The 16,966-nt window shown below is 44.1% G+C and overlaps 1 protein-coding gene across 6 annotated transcripts in view; it reads left to right on the top strand.

The window, feature by feature from the left end:
* The window catches only part of FOXP1 (forkhead box P1), a 375,365-nt gene that overhangs the window by 173,841 nt on the left and 184,558 nt on the right, over window positions 1-16,966 (top strand). Inside the window, exon 1 of one of the 6 annotated variants that reach the window (XM_036390830.2) lies at window positions 6,131-6,170. The exons of the other annotated variants lie outside the window; for them this stretch is intronic. The gene's annotated coding sequence lies outside the window, so the exon portion shown is untranslated. Of the gene's footprint in view, window positions 1-6,130; window positions 6,171-16,966 lie in introns of those variants that run through there. 6 annotated transcript variants of the gene reach the window in all.

Here is a 16,966-nt window from a genome sequence, read left to right as displayed (position 1 = left end):
ATCATGTGGTGCAGAGGAGTGGGAAGAGGGTATGACTTTGCAGAAACATTGGGTTACCTCCAACCACAGAAATCAGGCTGTAAAAATGATGAATATCTCTCTTCTGTCATCCATAGATCTGACAGTTTTGTATAACTTATGAATTAAACATCTGGGAGGTGTAGATGTATTTTTTTCATTTAACAGTCACCAAAACCGAGGCCGATAAACCATTGAATAATTTTTCAGTCATCCAGTAACGTCACAGCAAGTTTTGGGAGCAGATCCCTGGATTGTCTTCCTTAACAGAAATAGCAGAATTGTCATTAGAGTTAGTGAGATCAAGGTGGCACCTGGTGCTGTGTCTTAACCATGAGACTTTAACCTTCAGCTCCATGCAGAACAGACAGGACCTTTACTGCAGAGGCCTCATCCAACAGACCCCGACAAAGTAAACAGCGTGACACTTAATTTATCTACCCCAGAAACATGAAGGGCTCAGTCAACCTGATGGGATCTGTGGTTCCAGGGAGTCTAGGTATTTAAAACGTGATGCTCAGCCTGCTAAGCCATCCCCTGCAGCTTTCCTTAGTGCATAAGATATGAAAAAATCTCCTGTCCTGCAAAACAGATATTAAATTGGATACTCTTTCACCCTGCCACGATAAGAAACGCGGCAGAGAGAGGCAGGAAAATGGAATGCTGCTTAGAAAGAAAATATATTTGAATCTAACATAAAAATTGGTGAGATAGCAGGATTTTCAGAGCTAGTAGCAATCCCCTCCCCAATGAGTTGCTGAAAATTCAACTCTCCCTGTAGTTTTTGCTCTGGATTGTGAATAAAAATGGTTGTGATTGATGAAGCGTTTGGTGTCTCACTGTAAGTTGGTCAAGAGGGACTTCTAAATCACCCAAATGAAATATTGCATTATCATGAACGGTAACATGTAACTGTTAAGTATGCCGTTGCTTATCATAAGCTCAGGCTCCTCTGGAGCTCTACCCGGCGAGAAATCTTTGTGAGCATTGGAGCAGAGAGTCTCCACACAGCCTGGCAGTGTACGGGCCCTTCCCTTCCCTTCCCTTCCCTTCCCTTCCCTTCCCTTCCCTTCCCTTCCCTTCCCTTCCCTTCCCTTCCCTTCCCTTCCCTTCCCTTCCCTTCCCTTCCCTTCCCTTCCCTTCCCTTCCCTTCCCTTCCCTTCCCTTCCCTTCCCTTCCCTTCCCTTCCCTTCCCTTCCCTTCCCTTCCCTTCCCCAATGAACATGGGGTTGATCTTTGGGGTTTGAAAGGAGAAAAAGGCAACGTGCCTTTGGGAAGCCTTGGCAATGAATTACTCCCTCCTGTATGGGGCTCATTACATAGTTGTGTTGCCTTTTTTTTTTTTTTTTTTCATAAAGCTTTTTTTACCAGTGCTGGGCATGGGATGATAGATGAGAAGACAAAGTTGATGTTTCATGGGTAACCAGCAAAATAGCATTAGGGGAAAAAAAAATTCTACTTTTTTCCTCACACAAAGAAGTGGCTTATGTTTTTTCTATTAAAAAGAAAAACACTTCCAGAGCAGAGACCCACACTTCCCATTGAAAATTCCTGTATTCACAGTATGATTAAAAGCCAATCCAGTTGGGCTGAAGTTTTCTATGTCCAGAACTTTCCACAAAGGCCTTGGCAGCTCTTTCTCAGAAAAGGATTAGTGAAATAGATGTTACTTGGCTGAGTGAAAACACAAAACACCAGTTAGCCAAGCAGCCTTAGGATTTTCCATGTTTTAAGGCTAAACTGTGGAAATGGGGAGGGAGGTCACACTGAAGTCCAGGATTTTGCTTTGGATATACTTGCACATCCTGATCTCAGACTGGCCAAGCTACAGGTCTCCAAAGGTGCTCCGAACGGAACTAAACTCTGTCGTTCCCTGTAATGGCCAAAAAATGTAAGCAACCCTTGGTATGAGATAAGTGACGTGCTCAGGCAGTCATGGTTCATTTCTCTGGCTTTCTTGTCCCTGTCTGCTCATTTTCCTGCTTCCGAGCTGGCCGTGTCTCCTCTCTATTCAAATCAGGTGGCTTCCTGTACCCCTCCCTGTCCCTCTGCTGGGGGGCAGAGAGGAAGAGGACGAGGCAGTAGGTGGGGAATGGTGCCATCCACCTGCCTCCCACAGAGTCTTTTACCTGCCTGTTCTCATGTCTGTGCCCCAGCACGTGGGAGCCTGGTGACTTCTCAGAGAAGTGGTGATTGGGGTTGCTCACTGTGGTAGATCAGTGATGTTCCTTGTTTTCAGGAGTACCCTCAGGAGCTTTGGATTCTCTTTTTTTTTTTGCCAGAATTTGGACTGTGGCAGAATGCTCAGCAAGGGCAGACTTCAGTACAAAATGGCTAAAATTTGACAAATTCACTGAAAACAAGGTAATTGGATGGGATGTGGTATGTTGGGTGGTGTTAATGGCGACATCTGTGCAAGTTTCATACTTTAAAATACTAATAGTTTAATCAGTGTAAAGTTAGAGGAAAGTGTTCAGTGTGTTTTAGTCTTGGATCCTGTTGGGGTGAAGTAATGCTGCACAGGGGTTGGAGGAAGAGGAGGCAGATGAAGCTGGGCCTGCATTGGTCCCCCCACCAATAGTAACCTTAACTCATGAACCTAAACTGAAACAATTGTTAAACTTTTATCTGAATAGGAAAGCTTCGCGTCTTCTTAACAGAACGGATTCTGTGGCTACTAATTTATTACTGCAATTTAAGAAACAGACGTCTCTCTGACATGTGCCATGTAGTTCAGTAGGTCACCAGTGACCTCATCCTTAAAATCATTATCTTTGCAAACCGTGCATTTTGCATAAAAGCTTTTATTTATAGTCAGTCATTAAAATTGGACCTGATATTTACTTTTCTTCTGATTAGGTTAAAGAGTGAATATGAGCAAAAAGTACCCTCCTGTTAGCACCAAGCAGTTTGCAAAGTGTGCTATTCACATCAGCCTTTCTAAGGGAATCATGTTGAACCATTATGGGCTTAGATGGTGTGTGTTGGTTAATGCATTTGGTCTTTTCACTGCTAAGGCTGAATTCATGTCACAAGGGGTATATTTTATTTGGTTTTGTCCTCACAGGTTCTTGTCCTCACTGCAGAGCAGTCGGAGCCTTCAATTTGCAGTGAAAATGTTAGACTTGTAGAGAAATGCTTTTTTAAAGGGTGAGGAGACTGTTGGGGGGCTTGGTAGGTCTCCTCCTTTGCTCTGAGGTTACAGTAGCAGGAGGTCCAAGGCAGTCCAGGTTCCTGTCTACGTGTGAGTGTTTTGCAGGGCCAGACTCTGAATCATCCCATTGCCCAGCCCTTGATGTGATGTGTGTTTGACCCAAGGCAGGGGAATGGACTCCTTGGGTGCATCTCTCTAGAGCACGAGACATCGTAAGGCACAAATGAGGTCCCCAAAGGACGCCCTGAGTTGCACTGTAGGATGTCACCACCCAACAGCCTGTGATCTACTGGCCATGGCTCACAGGACAACGCAGCCCTAAAGGGCCAGACACAAAGCCTCCTTCAAGGATCAAGTTCTTGGGGTATCCATGAACTCTTCTCCCACATTTCCTCATCCTCCTTCTGTCCTGCCTTATCTTTGATATGAAAGGTCATGTTGAATCTTATACTCTGTGAGTGCTTAAAATAGTGAACGTGAGTGCTGGTAACCCTTCTATCCCAGTTTTCCCCTTGGAAGCTCCAAGGTGGCATGGGGTTGCCCCCATGGGCTGTGCAGGATCAAAACTCGCTCCAAGGGAGCCCAGGGGCTTCTTGCTGGGCTGGAGAATGCATGAGGTGAGAGAAGAACCTTTCAAAATTAAGAGGCAGTTTAATAACTGTAATGAAAATTATTTTTGACCAAAAATTATGTATTACCAGTTGGCTGAACTGCACAGCATACTTTCATAATATTAGATAGGGCTGGGTTGGTTTTTTTCCCCCAGATCTTACTGCTAAGATCACTGGCCCATTTCAATTTTTATTGAAACAAATAAACCCAATAAAAACACTTATGCTGAGAGCTGAAGCTCCACAATAGAAAAAAATAAAAATTACTCTGTATTGAATTTATTGATTTATTTATTTACTCCAACTGGAAAATTGAGTATTGTGTTAATGTATTTTATAAGAATCACGGTGCTCGATGAAATGGCTAATTTATTTTAGCGTATACATAAATAGCTAGCAATTTTCAGTGAGACAGGCTAATGAAAATGATGCCATGAAATTGTCTATACTATGAGGAGTGATGGAGTCAAGTTATTATTGGTTGAGTGCTGCGACGTAGTGAACTGGCCATCATGTCTTTGAACTTTTGAACTGCTACTTGGTCGTGTGATTTATTGATTTTGGTATCAGTGTGTTAACTTTTTATTTTTGTTGGGGGGGTTGTACGCGCGGCACGGATGAGTAACACCCTGTGTAGTTTCATAGATGTTTAGGTTAAACAAGATGGTTGAAAAATTTAAAGCGTGTTAACGGAGCAGGGTTACGCCATGTGGAAAGGCAGAGAGATGCTTGTAGGTACCATTAGATGTCAACACTGATGTTCTGATTGCTGCGGATTAGCCGAATACAAGCGAACTTGGCAGGGTAAGTGTGCATCCTATTTGTCAGAGGAACGTTGCCTTTGTTCTAAATTAAGTGTGTGATCTCATAGCAACTTTGTTTGCCTATCTACCTTCAACCTCTCCTCGTGCTGTGTCTTATCACGGCGGTGCCTGGTACGGGCAGAGCATCCACGCTCTCCTGTCAGCCCTTCCCAGAGGCGCGCTCCGCGTTGCCGGCTGTTGCTCGATGGAGGATGCTGGCTGGCGGCGTGAACAGCTCAACAGCTCGTGTTGGACTGTTGTACCAGAGAGCTGCCCCCATCCGCAGTCACCCAGACGTGTAAACTTGTTTCGTCTTCTAGCTGTGATCCCCTCCAAGGCTGGCTGTAGTGCTGAGCCTCGGCAGGCAGCGCTCGCCAGTGGCTTCCTCATCCCTTAGTGCAAGGACATGCTACACTTGTTGTTCTTGGTGATTTGCTTAGGATGTGGAATTCAGGCATTAAAATAATATTGTTTGACTTACAGTGTTTCTTGCTGCAGAACTTTTCTCTCGACTGCTGGTAGGGGACCCTTTGCATGGCGGCTGCTCTGAGCTCTGTTTCTGATTAAACTGACTAACTTGACACCTGCATTTTACAATTTGCTTAAAGTGCTTTATCCTGTAAAAACAGCGATTTCAAAGCTTTAAAGCCAGCAGACTTGCAAGGCTTTGCACAACTTAGCTCATCCCACCAGTTCGCTGTGATTGTGCAAAACACGACTGGACTTTTCTACTCTGCTTGACCCCTGCTTTCAAAATTGCAATTTTAGTGTCTGTCCTTCCCGTCCCCACTTTTTCTGCTGTGGGTCTCGGCAATGCATGCAAGTGTTATTGTATTTCTTTCCTCAGTTATGAAACTGACATGTCTTTATTTGGATATTAAAAGTGCTCCCCTCCCTTTCCCTACTGCGACCCAGAGCATTTCCAGCAGCCTCACGGTGAGCAATTGGGAAGGTGGTACTACTTGCCTCTCCCCTTCAGCCCCCTTTGCCTCTCCATTCTTTTTTTTTTTTTTAATAGATGTATTTTTTTAATTTTTAAGAGCTGGGCTGTTTAAGCCAGAAAACAAAACTGGTGGGAAAAGGCTAAAAACAGGACTGACACCAGCACCATTAGTGGGGGGGGGGGGGAAGAAGAAAAAAAAAAATTCCATTTCATTGCAACTCTGTTATTGTTTACTTTGCCATACACATCCTAATATGGTTACCTCCCTGTCAAAGCGGCCGAGCCGGGCTGAGGGGCCCCCTCGGGGAGACGCTTCCAACTGCTGCTCAGACAATAAGAAACAAACGGCGCAACTCCACAAAAGGGCTGCCCGGAAAATAAGTGTCAAATAAATCCTGCCGAACTCTTCCTTTCCCGGCACCCGGCCCCCGCCGTGTGTAACCTGCGCGGTGCCCGGCGGGGCTGGGGGGCGGCTCCCGCGGATCCCCCCGCGGCCGGGGCCGGACGGGGCGCGGCGGGAGCGCTCCGCGGCCGCGCAGCGCTGCCAGGTGGTGCCGCCGGCCGAGCCCCCCGGGCCGCCCCGCGCCGCGGCCGCGGCTCCCGCCGCGGAGCCGCTTCTTATCTGCAGCGCCAGAACAAAGGTAGGTTGTTCAACTCCGCGCTCCGGGGGAGGGACAAGTTATTTTTGGAGGGTTGTCTTCCCAGTGCATGACTGGTTGACCTAAAAGGAGAAGGGAGAGGGGGGGAAAAAAAAAAAAAAAAAAACAGGCGGAAAAAAAAAAAAAAAGAAGCCCGGCACCGCCACCCCACCGGCACAGCGCGGGGCGGGCAGGGGAGCAGCGCGGCGCGGCGTAGTTTTATTTTTATGCAACTTAAAGAAGCCGGATTCCCCCCCCCCCCTTCCCTCCCCCTGTAAAATGCCCAGCTATTTCTAGAAAATTTGCGTTGCTGAAATACTTTAATCTGTGTGCTCTGTTTTATTCTTTTAAATATTGCTTTTCTCTCTCTTTTTTTTTTTTTTTTTTTTTTTTGCGTTTGTGATTTTATGGGCACATATTCCTCTTAGCGGCTATGAATTTCTATGAATTCTAAATAAGCTTTTCTAGGGATGAAACGTGCGGGGTATTTTTACATGAGGATTTCAACTTTTCGGTTGACATAATCTGAAGGTACCACAGCCTTTTCTGCGACTGTTCAAGTGCTTCCCTGCCCTGCAAGGAGTTATCACATTGCTTAAACCAGCCCTTTATGCCATCATTTTTCTTTTTTTTATTCTTTTTTAAGCCTGTATGTCGCTCAGCTTCATTGGATGCTTTTCTTCTCCTCCAAACTGAAATGCTCTCAGGTTTTGCTGTGCTTCTCGGTTTGTTTTGAACACGTAGGAAAATATTAATACAGAGCAGTGAAAAAGAAACAGTGATGCGTCTTCCGTTCAGGGGAGTCGGCAAACCTGTCCACTTCTATGCCGGGAAGTACAGAGAGCAAATCCATAATTCAGTGCAGGAGCAGATGAATCCACGGCGATGCATAGGATGGGTATTATGTAACTTAATAAGAAATGTGGTTTTGATCGTAGGAGCGGACGCTGCGCTCGTAGGTATAAATATCAAATCTAGGTAAGTCTGTGGAAGAGCACTTTTCTTCCAGCCTGCATTAAGCAGCGTTGTCTTCAATCCCTAATTCTTATGGGATTTTGGGGGGGAAGCAGCTTCTTCCTAAATCGAGTATCATTCAAAAAATCTTTTAAATACCTGTTGTGTACTCGGTTGCTTAATTGGCTCTCCTTCTTCCTGTCTCTGCTGCCTGCTTTCCCCAGTTATTATGGGATCTCTAGATTTATTTTTTTTTAGCAAGTCTCAGTTCCAGAGCAAACCTGGATGGCAAAGCTGTTATTTTATTTTTTTTCCCTTTCCTCCCCCGCTAAAATATTATTTCTTACATATTACTGGAGATTTCTTTTCTCTGCCTTTTTATTTATTTTTCTCTTAAGCTGCGCAGCCTGACCTGTGCTAATCAGAAACTCTTTTTGAAATATGAGACCAAGTCAGATTTGTACCCACAAACTTTTATCTTATAAAACTGGGGTTGATTTTTCTTTAAAAAAAAGACATTGCAACTCACTAATGGTAAACACAAATAAATGTGTTTTGTGAAGTGAAAGGGTGTCTTTCTAAACACATTTCTAGTTTTGGCTTTTTGGGCCTTGTAGGGTATGATAGGAATTAGTAGCCTTTAATTAGACGTGGAGATATTCACATTTTACAGGGATTTATGTTAGAACATGGAATGGCGGGTGGCTTGTTTCCTCATTATGAATACTCCCTGCACATAATGAGGTTCATCATTAGTTGATGGAGTGAATTTGCCCTAGCTCTACCTTGAAAGGCACATAATTTACATACTACTTCAGAGCTTAGGCTTTAATGGATTCCTCGATGAATAAAATGAAAAGCTACTTTCTTTAAATTTTTGAACAGTGTTTTGATAATACGGATTTAATAAGACATTCAATTTCCTTGTTAAGTATATTTGAAAGTGCATTCCCAATTTTTGCACAAAATATACTTCCCTGTGTTGCTTCCTGTAATATTAGGTAATACATAAACAAATATATACCACTGTAAACATTTTTGGGGATGTAGAGGGATTATTTTACCCCGTGTGTGAGGTGACACCGGGCTCCTTTGGCCTGGTCTCCAAGCATAGTAGAGCTCACCTGCCCTGTTAAAATATCACAGAGCAGACCTGCTCCCCTGCTAAAGCTCGTTCTGCCTGAGGAGTGTTTTAACTGTGTCTTTGCTGTGTACATTTGCAGTGACGGATCTTTGGAAATGTGTTGCTGGCTGCCAGGCTGACAGTGACAAACCCTCCGGTCCCACCTCCCTATTTATTTTAATGAGACGAGAACAGCAAAAACTTCTCTGGTGCAGTTCCACCTCTGGAACTGCTGCGTAGATGTGATTAGATTAGAGTAAATTGAATTGTAGGCTGCCTGATGTGTTATCATGTCATCAGCTTACTCCAGCCCTGGTCTACAGGGTAGAGTTAGCGAGACGTCCTCATCGTCTTCCTCCTCCTCCTCCTCCTCCTCCTCCCTCGGTTTGTAGGTGGGGGCTGTGCATGTCCTGTGCATGGGGCAGGCTGGGCTTGGCCAGCCCCTCTCCCCATTGACACTTGCTAGTGTGGTGGTGGAGTTGAGAGGCAAAAAATACGAAGCGAAGGCTTGTTTTGATAGAATGTTTTATTACCTGAAAATGATGAGCATATATTAACATTAATAGAATAGTCTGTGTCATTCTTTTTTAGGCAATTTACCTCCGCCACAGACCTGTCTGCTTCAAAATCTTTCTCTGTTCTAAAACATATATTTGTTTAGGGAGTTTTCATTGAAGTGTACATGACAATTACAGCTGTTCATTAACAAAATTGGGTATTTGTTTTAAACTTTAACCAATCACTTTGATATGCTAATTATGGTGTAATTTAATTTGAGCCCTGTAATGATGATGCCGTTATTATGGACATAAATGATGCAGTTAAGCTGAGAGTAATCTCATTTGCATACTGTACATGCCAGTAAATTAAGCCCTTTCTTCGACTGCTTCAGCTTTAATTTTCCACTTCTTTTCACACAGCGCCTTTTCAGCCAGTCTCTTATAAGCCCACTTTGTAATAGTGCTGATGACTGTTTGATGTGGAGAGTTGCTGCACCACAATAATGCAAGACACAAGATGTAACATTTAAAGGATTCATTATCTTACTGAGTGTTGCTTTAAGAAGCTGGGATTAACAAGGGTGGAAGTGTCCTCTCCGTGGAGCCATGCGGGTCCTCCCAGAAACAAATGCAATCTTTATTTTTTTCCCTTTTCTCTTGGTGTACCCTAACAGTGAAAGGGTTTCAGTAAGGCCCCATGGTATTTCTCAGGAATGAACTAAGAATGAACTATCAGAGCTCTATAGTACAACATTTGACCTTCTCTGTAGGGTATTCTGTGATGCTCCACTGTTGCAGAAAAGTTATTGGATACAATTTGCAATATAATAGAGATGTGAGATACCGGATTATTTCTCATATTGGGTATGTGGGCTCCAGATCTACCTGTGTGACATACAGCAGTGCAGAATTGAAATCTGCATTAGTTTTTTTTCTTTCTATTCATTTGCCAGTTTCTCCTTTCATGGCCCTTACATCAGTTGACCTTAATAGCAGGTTAATTGCGGATTCAAATTTAAAAAAATGTTACGGCTGCTGATATTAGTGAAAACTTGGATTTTGAAAGAATAAAAATCACCAGCACCAAACAAAAATGAAGTGCGTAAGTGCTGACTTCAATAGTTAATCTTTTCCAATTTACCATGTTGTCATTGAGCTGAAGTATTCTCATAACATTGTGGCGTACAAAGAAATCATGTGAAATAAACAGGGCTCTTTTTATAGCTTCTTACTATTATGGTTAGATATTTTCATAGTTTAATACCTCTGGAAGTAAAGCCCGTCTCAAGTTTTTTGCAGCAGTTGGCCTCTCAGAAAGCCATTGTTGTGTGGGTAACCAAGTTAACTGAAGATCATTATTAAAACCTCGCAATCCTTCCCTTACACAGGGTCTCATGACCAAAAATAGCTTGTGCAGTTGCCCACAAACATGCAAGTTAATAACTTCCTGGGTGAACAGTGTAAAGGCTGCTGATTTCCAAGGCATGCATGTCACCCTGGCCTCCACCCTTTCAGGGTACACAGCAAACAGATGGGAGGGTCCATGCTCACTGCCTGGCCAGCATTTAATGAGATTTCAGTTTTTATGGCTGTCATCTACTCTTGGTTTCAGTTCTGCATTTCTCACATGCCATCCTGTTTTCCAGCAGCCCTTCCATGGTAGCCAGGCCGTGCATGAGGGCAGGCTGGGGGTGTGCTGTGGTGAAGTACTGCCTGATGGCAATCTAACTTCCCTGTTGAACCCCCTGTTTCTGCTTCAAAACCCCAAGAATCATTAATCATTCCCAAAAAGCCCACTGCTCCAGCCACCAATTGCCCTGACATGCAGGTTTTCAGTTCTCCTTGTACACATCCATACGTGGCTGGTGTGAAGACAACCACCGAAGACATGTGTGAGCATGGAGCATGGTGTGGCTCTTGGCTTTCACAGAGCCTTTGCTTTTCACCCATAACACCAAAGCTAGGAAGGTGACATCTGCCAGCTATTTCTTCAGGGTGGACTACATCAGTGTGCAGTGTCAAATCTTGGGGTCTGCTTCTGGAGCAAAACATGTCCTGAAAAGGAAAGGCCTCCCCAGTGCCTTTTCTGAGGCTGTTGTTGTAGACACAGGTTTCATACAGGAGCACAGCCGGGAGACAATACCCAGCAGCTGTTCCCTTTGTGCTCACGGCCCAGAGCTACTCAGGTTGCTGACAAAACTGGGTACAAGCTGACTCCACCCAGGGCACAGGTAGAGAAAGGGTTTCTCACAGCACAGGGTGATGCAGACTCTCCCCAGAAACTCCATAATGTCAGAAATTCTCTAGAATAATGCTGGAAAAATTTTGTCTCTAAAGCTCATGGAAAAGTGTTAGTGATTTTGTCTATTTTAGTGGTACCCTTAATGGCTTAACCCTTTGTTTTCCCTCTAAAGTTAATGGATGTGTTGCTTTAGGATGTCATTGGCTGCAAAGGATGTGTCATGTCTTCAGATTCTGCAGGAATCAGTATGCTGAGCATCTCTCTCATATCATGGAGGGATTTCTGTCCCAGGAGACAATGCCAGTAGGATGGACTGAGAGCTGGGCTAAGAGACTCTCTTCTGGTGCTTGTTAGTGTTTTATGGATGCAACAGTGCTGCAGGGTGCTGTGCAAAACTTCAGTGTTAATCTTCTTGGGAGATAAAAATATTTCTTCCAAAAGTATTTCAATACCTTGCCCTTAAAGAAATCATGTTGTAAGAGCTGTCTTCTTCACTAAAGAGGTTTCAGGCATAGTTTTTCCTACTCTCTTTGTCGTAATGAAACACATATCCTTCCTCCCCTCACAGGACCTTTTGAGTTTATTCTGGATAAAGAAATTCATTTATGAAGATTTTACCTTTATCATCCTCCCTCTTTAATCTGATCCTGGATTGCAATTTTCAGTAAGTTTCTCTTGCCACACTTTCCAACATATGAACCTTTTCAACCCAATCAGGTGGGAAATTAAAAGCTATACCAGTTCTGATGATGCACTGTGCAGCCCTGTTTGAGCATTTCTGTGTAATTCAGGATTGCTGGGTTTAAAGAAGTTTTTCACCCTGGGTAATGGTAGCTCTCTGCAGAAAGTTATTTCGAGGAGTTTTGAGCTTTGTGGGAGATGGATTTTTCTTTTTCCAGCTTTGTTTACAAACTGCTTTGTTCTTACCCTTTTCCAGCAAAACAAGTGTTTCTTTACAGAAATATTTGCGGTTGAGAGCAAAGCCACTGAACCTGTCTCTAAAACTATAACTACAACAGATTAAAGAGTAATTTATCATATGTTAATTTACTTACCCCATCAAAGTCATGGGCGTCAAGACATAAAAACAGAAATAGACCTCTGATCTCTATCTCTGAAGTGTTTTTCAGCATCAAGTCTGCTATTAGTATCTGGAGAAAAAGCTCTAGGAATTTGTGATTGTATTTACCAGTAGCTAAGGAGAACAGCTGTCTGTCACTGAAATTACCCCAAGTGCCAGAGCTGCTGCCTTTCCCATGTTTGACTGAACCAAGTTGACTTCCAAGTTTCAAAGTGTGAAGATTTCCTGTTCCCACACTTGTCAGTTTGTTCTTATTTGTAAACACATCTTTATAATGGCTGTAGATGGTTGCATAGGTATCTGTGATGAGAAGCTTGGGAAGCACCTACAGATGCTTTGCTTTTCCAGCATATGAGGGAGCCTCCTACATTGCCCAACAGCAGGCAGCTGGCTCACCTGGAGAGCATCCTGAAAAGAGGGATGTTTTGGAAGTCCAGGTGATTCTGCCTGTTGCTGCTGGTCCTGAGTGTACACAAAAGTCTATAGTAGTGAAAGTCAGGTAGCTGTTGGGGTTTCTTTAATCTGAGAGTCTTTAGTTCTGGTTGCATTCACCCTCTTCCAGCAGCATTTTTTTTCCTGTGGCTGAAGGATGTGAATGTCTCTCTGAGCTGGCTGAATGGACAAAGCAATTTGATGGAAACACATAGAGCAAACATGCTTCAAGCAGGACAGTGAAGGTTCTCAAGCAGAGCTGTTAGAGATAAGGCACACAGTTCAACCCCTTCCTTTGCTCCTGTTATCCCTGTACCTCCTGGGGGCTATAGGGAACAGCATTGTGGGTAGGAACACCCTGATGTGTCACCAGCTCTTCCCTGTGACATGTGCCTGCTTCTGCCTGGCTTGAATTAAGAGTTCACATTGGCTTTTCCTCCAGATGAAACACTTACTCTAAGGAGAGTCTTTCAAAAGACGATGTTCTTTTTTCTATACAACTGCTAATTCTTGAGCTGGGCTATTTAGGTAGTTTCCTGTGACCATCACTTTGAGGAAGATGAATGAAAAAATTCTGCTTTCAGGTGCTTGGCCTAAATCAAAAGCAGCTCCGCTTGAGTTCTCTGAAGTCTGTCAGGGTTTTACCACTATTAACAGCCATATAGCCCCAGGCAATGGTCCTCTGTTTTATAGTTGTGGAGAACAGTATCTTCTGGCCTTGTGCTTCTCTGCTTCAGGGTAGCAGTGTGCAAGGGGCAGCCATGAGCAAGGAGAGCTCCAGCAGCTTGGTGACATGGCCAGGGCTGTTGGAGATGGGGCAGCCAGTCTGGTCCTGCGTGAGAGAGCCTGACCTGGAGGCAGTCTGCCAGGCTGGGGAGACTCGCCTGTCTCTGCAGGCTCTTGGACTTGGGACAGACAGCAAAGCTGTGCATGAAGAGTTTCCTAGGCTTCACCCTGGGGTAAGGCTTGCAGTGTGTGATCAGCAAAGCTTTGAGACCTGCAGTGCAGCCTTTCCAGCTGTGGGATATTTCACGTGTTTGTTGGTATCTCCTTTGGCAAAGGAGGTTGAATCAGGGTGGGTCTGCTACAGGCTTGATGAGGGAAGGCAATACTAAGGAATGAGCAGCTCCCAGTTAGTGGGGAGCTTTATATTGCTTTTACAGTGAAACAAATATAAAAAGGAAGAATGCAATGATAATAACCTAAATTGGTGCCAAATGTATGGGATTCCGTGTGTGTGCAGTAAAAGGAAACCCAGCTCCTGTAGTTTTCCCTTGGAAAATAATTCGTTCTGTATTTAGAACCTATGTGCAGGATGACCATATAAATGTGGTTAAATGGCATAGGATTCTGATCAAAGGGGCAATTACAAGTAATAAAATAGAAAATATAATTATTGCTACCATTTCAGATCTTATAGCCAGGGAGAATCCTAGCTGCTAGATGGAGAAAAAACCATACCATGAAGAGAAGAAAAGGAGAAACCCCCTAGATTTCAGCTTGTTAGGCTCTACAAGAAGAGAGCTGAAAAGTAAAGATACATTTCCTAGAATCTCAGAATTCCCAAATAATTATCAGGGGAGTTGTGAGCAACTTAACTGTTGGCTGAGCTGAATTAGAGCAGAAACTGAATTACCAACTTCCACACAGGAAAATGTACCGAAGTTGGAGCTGTGGCTGGGTTATTTTCACCAAATGTCCAGCACATATGCTACGCTTGCTTTTATTGTTCACCGTTATGGTGTCATGTCTCGCTAGATTGTGCTTTGCTACACACCTCCACCCCCTAACAAACTGGCCCTATATGTGCATGTAGGCAGAATATAGGGAATTAAGCTGTGTGACAGTGAACTTCTGGGGGTTTTTATATGCTTGACAAATGTTTCTTAAACATGGTATAAATACATTGTACAGTAGAATTCAAGTGTTTGAGGGGCACGTTTTACTCCTAAAAGAAATGTGTGTATTTTGGCTTCGTATTTCTCTGTCTCTTTTCCTATCCTCTAAAAGAAATATTTAGTATTTTAAAGGCACCTATGTTTAGATATTACAGGTTTGGACAGTATTTCTCCTCTGTATGTTGTAGAGTTCCTGCCGACACGCCTGGACAAACCTCACCACCTAAAACCCTCAGGCCAGGTTTTGGCATTCGGTGTCCTCAGAGGGAGGGATCGTAGCTGCTAATCCTGTAATAGTCAGATTCTTCAAGGTAGCATCTTATGTCCTCCCACGGGTTAGATTCTCTGTTTTACCTGACAGACTGAATATTTCTCTTCAAAGGGAACGTAAACTCTTCTGCAGGCTGGGCTCACCCTCACTTCCCCTCGCCAGGTCTTGCCCGGGCACTTTTGTTCCTTGGCCTTTTTGCCATAGCTATTTTCTTCCTTCCTGGTTCCTTGGAGAAAATACACTGTATTTGTAAGGGCCTGTCCCTCCTGAGCCCATTCCCAGGGGTCTGCCTCCCTTGCTAAAGAGGCCTCTCCAAAGGAAAGCCAAGGGCAGCTGGACTGATCCCATCACTCTTCAAGACTGCGAGGTCACGCATTTGGTCCCCTTGCAGAAATGCCAAAGCCTATTTAGAGTCAGACATGTAAATACTCTGCTCAAAAATAATAATTAAAAAAACAGTCTTGTGGCTGAGTTCTTCAGAGAAATGGGAACGTCAGCTGGCATTGGCTCTCACCTGTTTTGATAAGGCACAGCATTTTCAGCGGGTGTTTGTAAGCTCCAGATACTTGGGATGAAAATAGCTTCCTCATCCTGTTCCCTTGCCGCGGGTGGGCGAGTGGCTCAGAGGCACAGCAAGGGACATGGGTGCCTTATCCCAGCTCCTTGTCTTTTCCAGTCGTGCTAGCTAGGTTGTTTGGAACCCATAAATGCTTCACTGCACACTTGGCCCCGTCACAGCCATCCCCACATTAAACTCTGCCATGGCCTCCCTGTGCCCTGCGAGCTCCAGCCATAACAGCTCGTCTACTTTATGGAGCTGTTGTAAGCCCCTATTAACTGGTGGCTGTGAGGGACTCGGTAGCCCTCAGATATGTGGGCCCTAAGAAATGTTAGGAGCTTTTGTGTTTCTCCTGCAGGGTGGAAGCTCTCCTTTCCCCCCTGCAGCTGATGCTCCGTGGCCTGGCACTGTACCTGAAGGCTTGGTAATGCTCTCAGGTGAACTCTGCTCACATGAGAAGCTTTGACAGAACACCCCCTCCAGAAAACTGCAGGAAAAGCATTTTGTTTCATTAGTATTTGGGGTGGAAATACGCTGTAGATTAATCCTCTTTGGAAAGAGATTAAGAAATGTTCTCTCCTCCTCCTTTCTCATGTAAGAGTAGGTAATGTTTATTCTTTCTTTATTAACTACAGACGTCAGAGAAAAAGGACTGTTGCCCTTTGATTTTATTTACAAGGCAAAAGTGAAAACTTGTTTGATCGTATCATGGCTGTTTAGCTTCAGTGTAAGAGTGGAAGGGAACCTGTTTCCAACTCCTATCATGTCTAAATATAATTCCTCTTCTGTTTAGTTATCTCTGAATTTTAAATGCTGCATCCTTGGCCTTACTTATTTGTCAGGTTGAGTGAAATTGCTTCATGCTCTGCTTACGGAAACAAGCTATTAAAAATGAAATTGTCTCCAAGAACTAAGGGATTTTTGTGGGTGTCAGATTTGGAGTCCTAATTTCCACAGAAATGATCCATTGCAGAACAAAAGCTGGTTGGAAAACTTGGATTTGCTTTTCAGTGAGGCAGGAGGAGGCATGGGGCTTGATAACTCTAGTTAGCAGTTATGTTCCGGGGCCAGACAGATTTTTTTTTCCTTGTTTCTTGCTGACCTGAGGTCTAACTTCATAGAAGCAGAGGACTGCTCGTGTGAGTTTTGCTCTGTGTGTCCAGCACACTCACCTGGGCCTTCTGTGCCCAAAGGTGCCCATGATGCTCAGCTGGGAAAGCAAAGACCTCCAGCAGTCCTGTGCCCTGCTGTAGTGATGCCAGTCATGGAAACACTCGTTTTTCAGGAATCTCTTTGAAAATGTTACTTGTTAACAGAATAAAGGAGTAGTTTTCAGCTGCCCATTGATCACTGATAAGAGAGTCAGTTCTGACTCTTTGTATGTGTGTCAGCTGTGGGTTTATTTGGTGCTGGGCTGTACTCTCTGTGACACAGAGCTGTTTCAGTATAAATCGTAGATGTGGATGTGTGAGCGCAGCACAGCAAATATTCAGGTGCTGAACAGCAGTAATTCTTCAAAGAATAAAACACCATGAGGGCATTCTCTCCCCAGGCAGATGGGATGGAGGGCTGACCTTACACCCAGGAGATGCTGTGTGCATTCCTCTGCATTTTGGTGTGAGGGTTCAACTTTGGTGGCACCACAAGGGTTCTTCTCGACCACTTGCCCTGGCAGATCCCTGCATTTGCTGTCCTAGAGGTAGGTTCAGGCGAAAACACAAAAGTTGGCCACTCTGGAA

The sequence above is a fragment of the Molothrus ater genome, chromosome 11, assembly GCF_012460135.2.
Source record: "Molothrus ater isolate BHLD 08-10-18 breed brown headed cowbird chromosome 11, BPBGC_Mater_1.1, whole genome shotgun sequence".
In the NCBI taxonomy this organism is placed as follows: Eukaryota; Metazoa; Chordata; class Aves; order Passeriformes; family Icteridae; genus Molothrus; species Molothrus ater.
The sequence above is the reverse complement of the archived record's forward strand: the minus strand, read 5'-3'. Positions and strand labels throughout refer to the sequence as shown.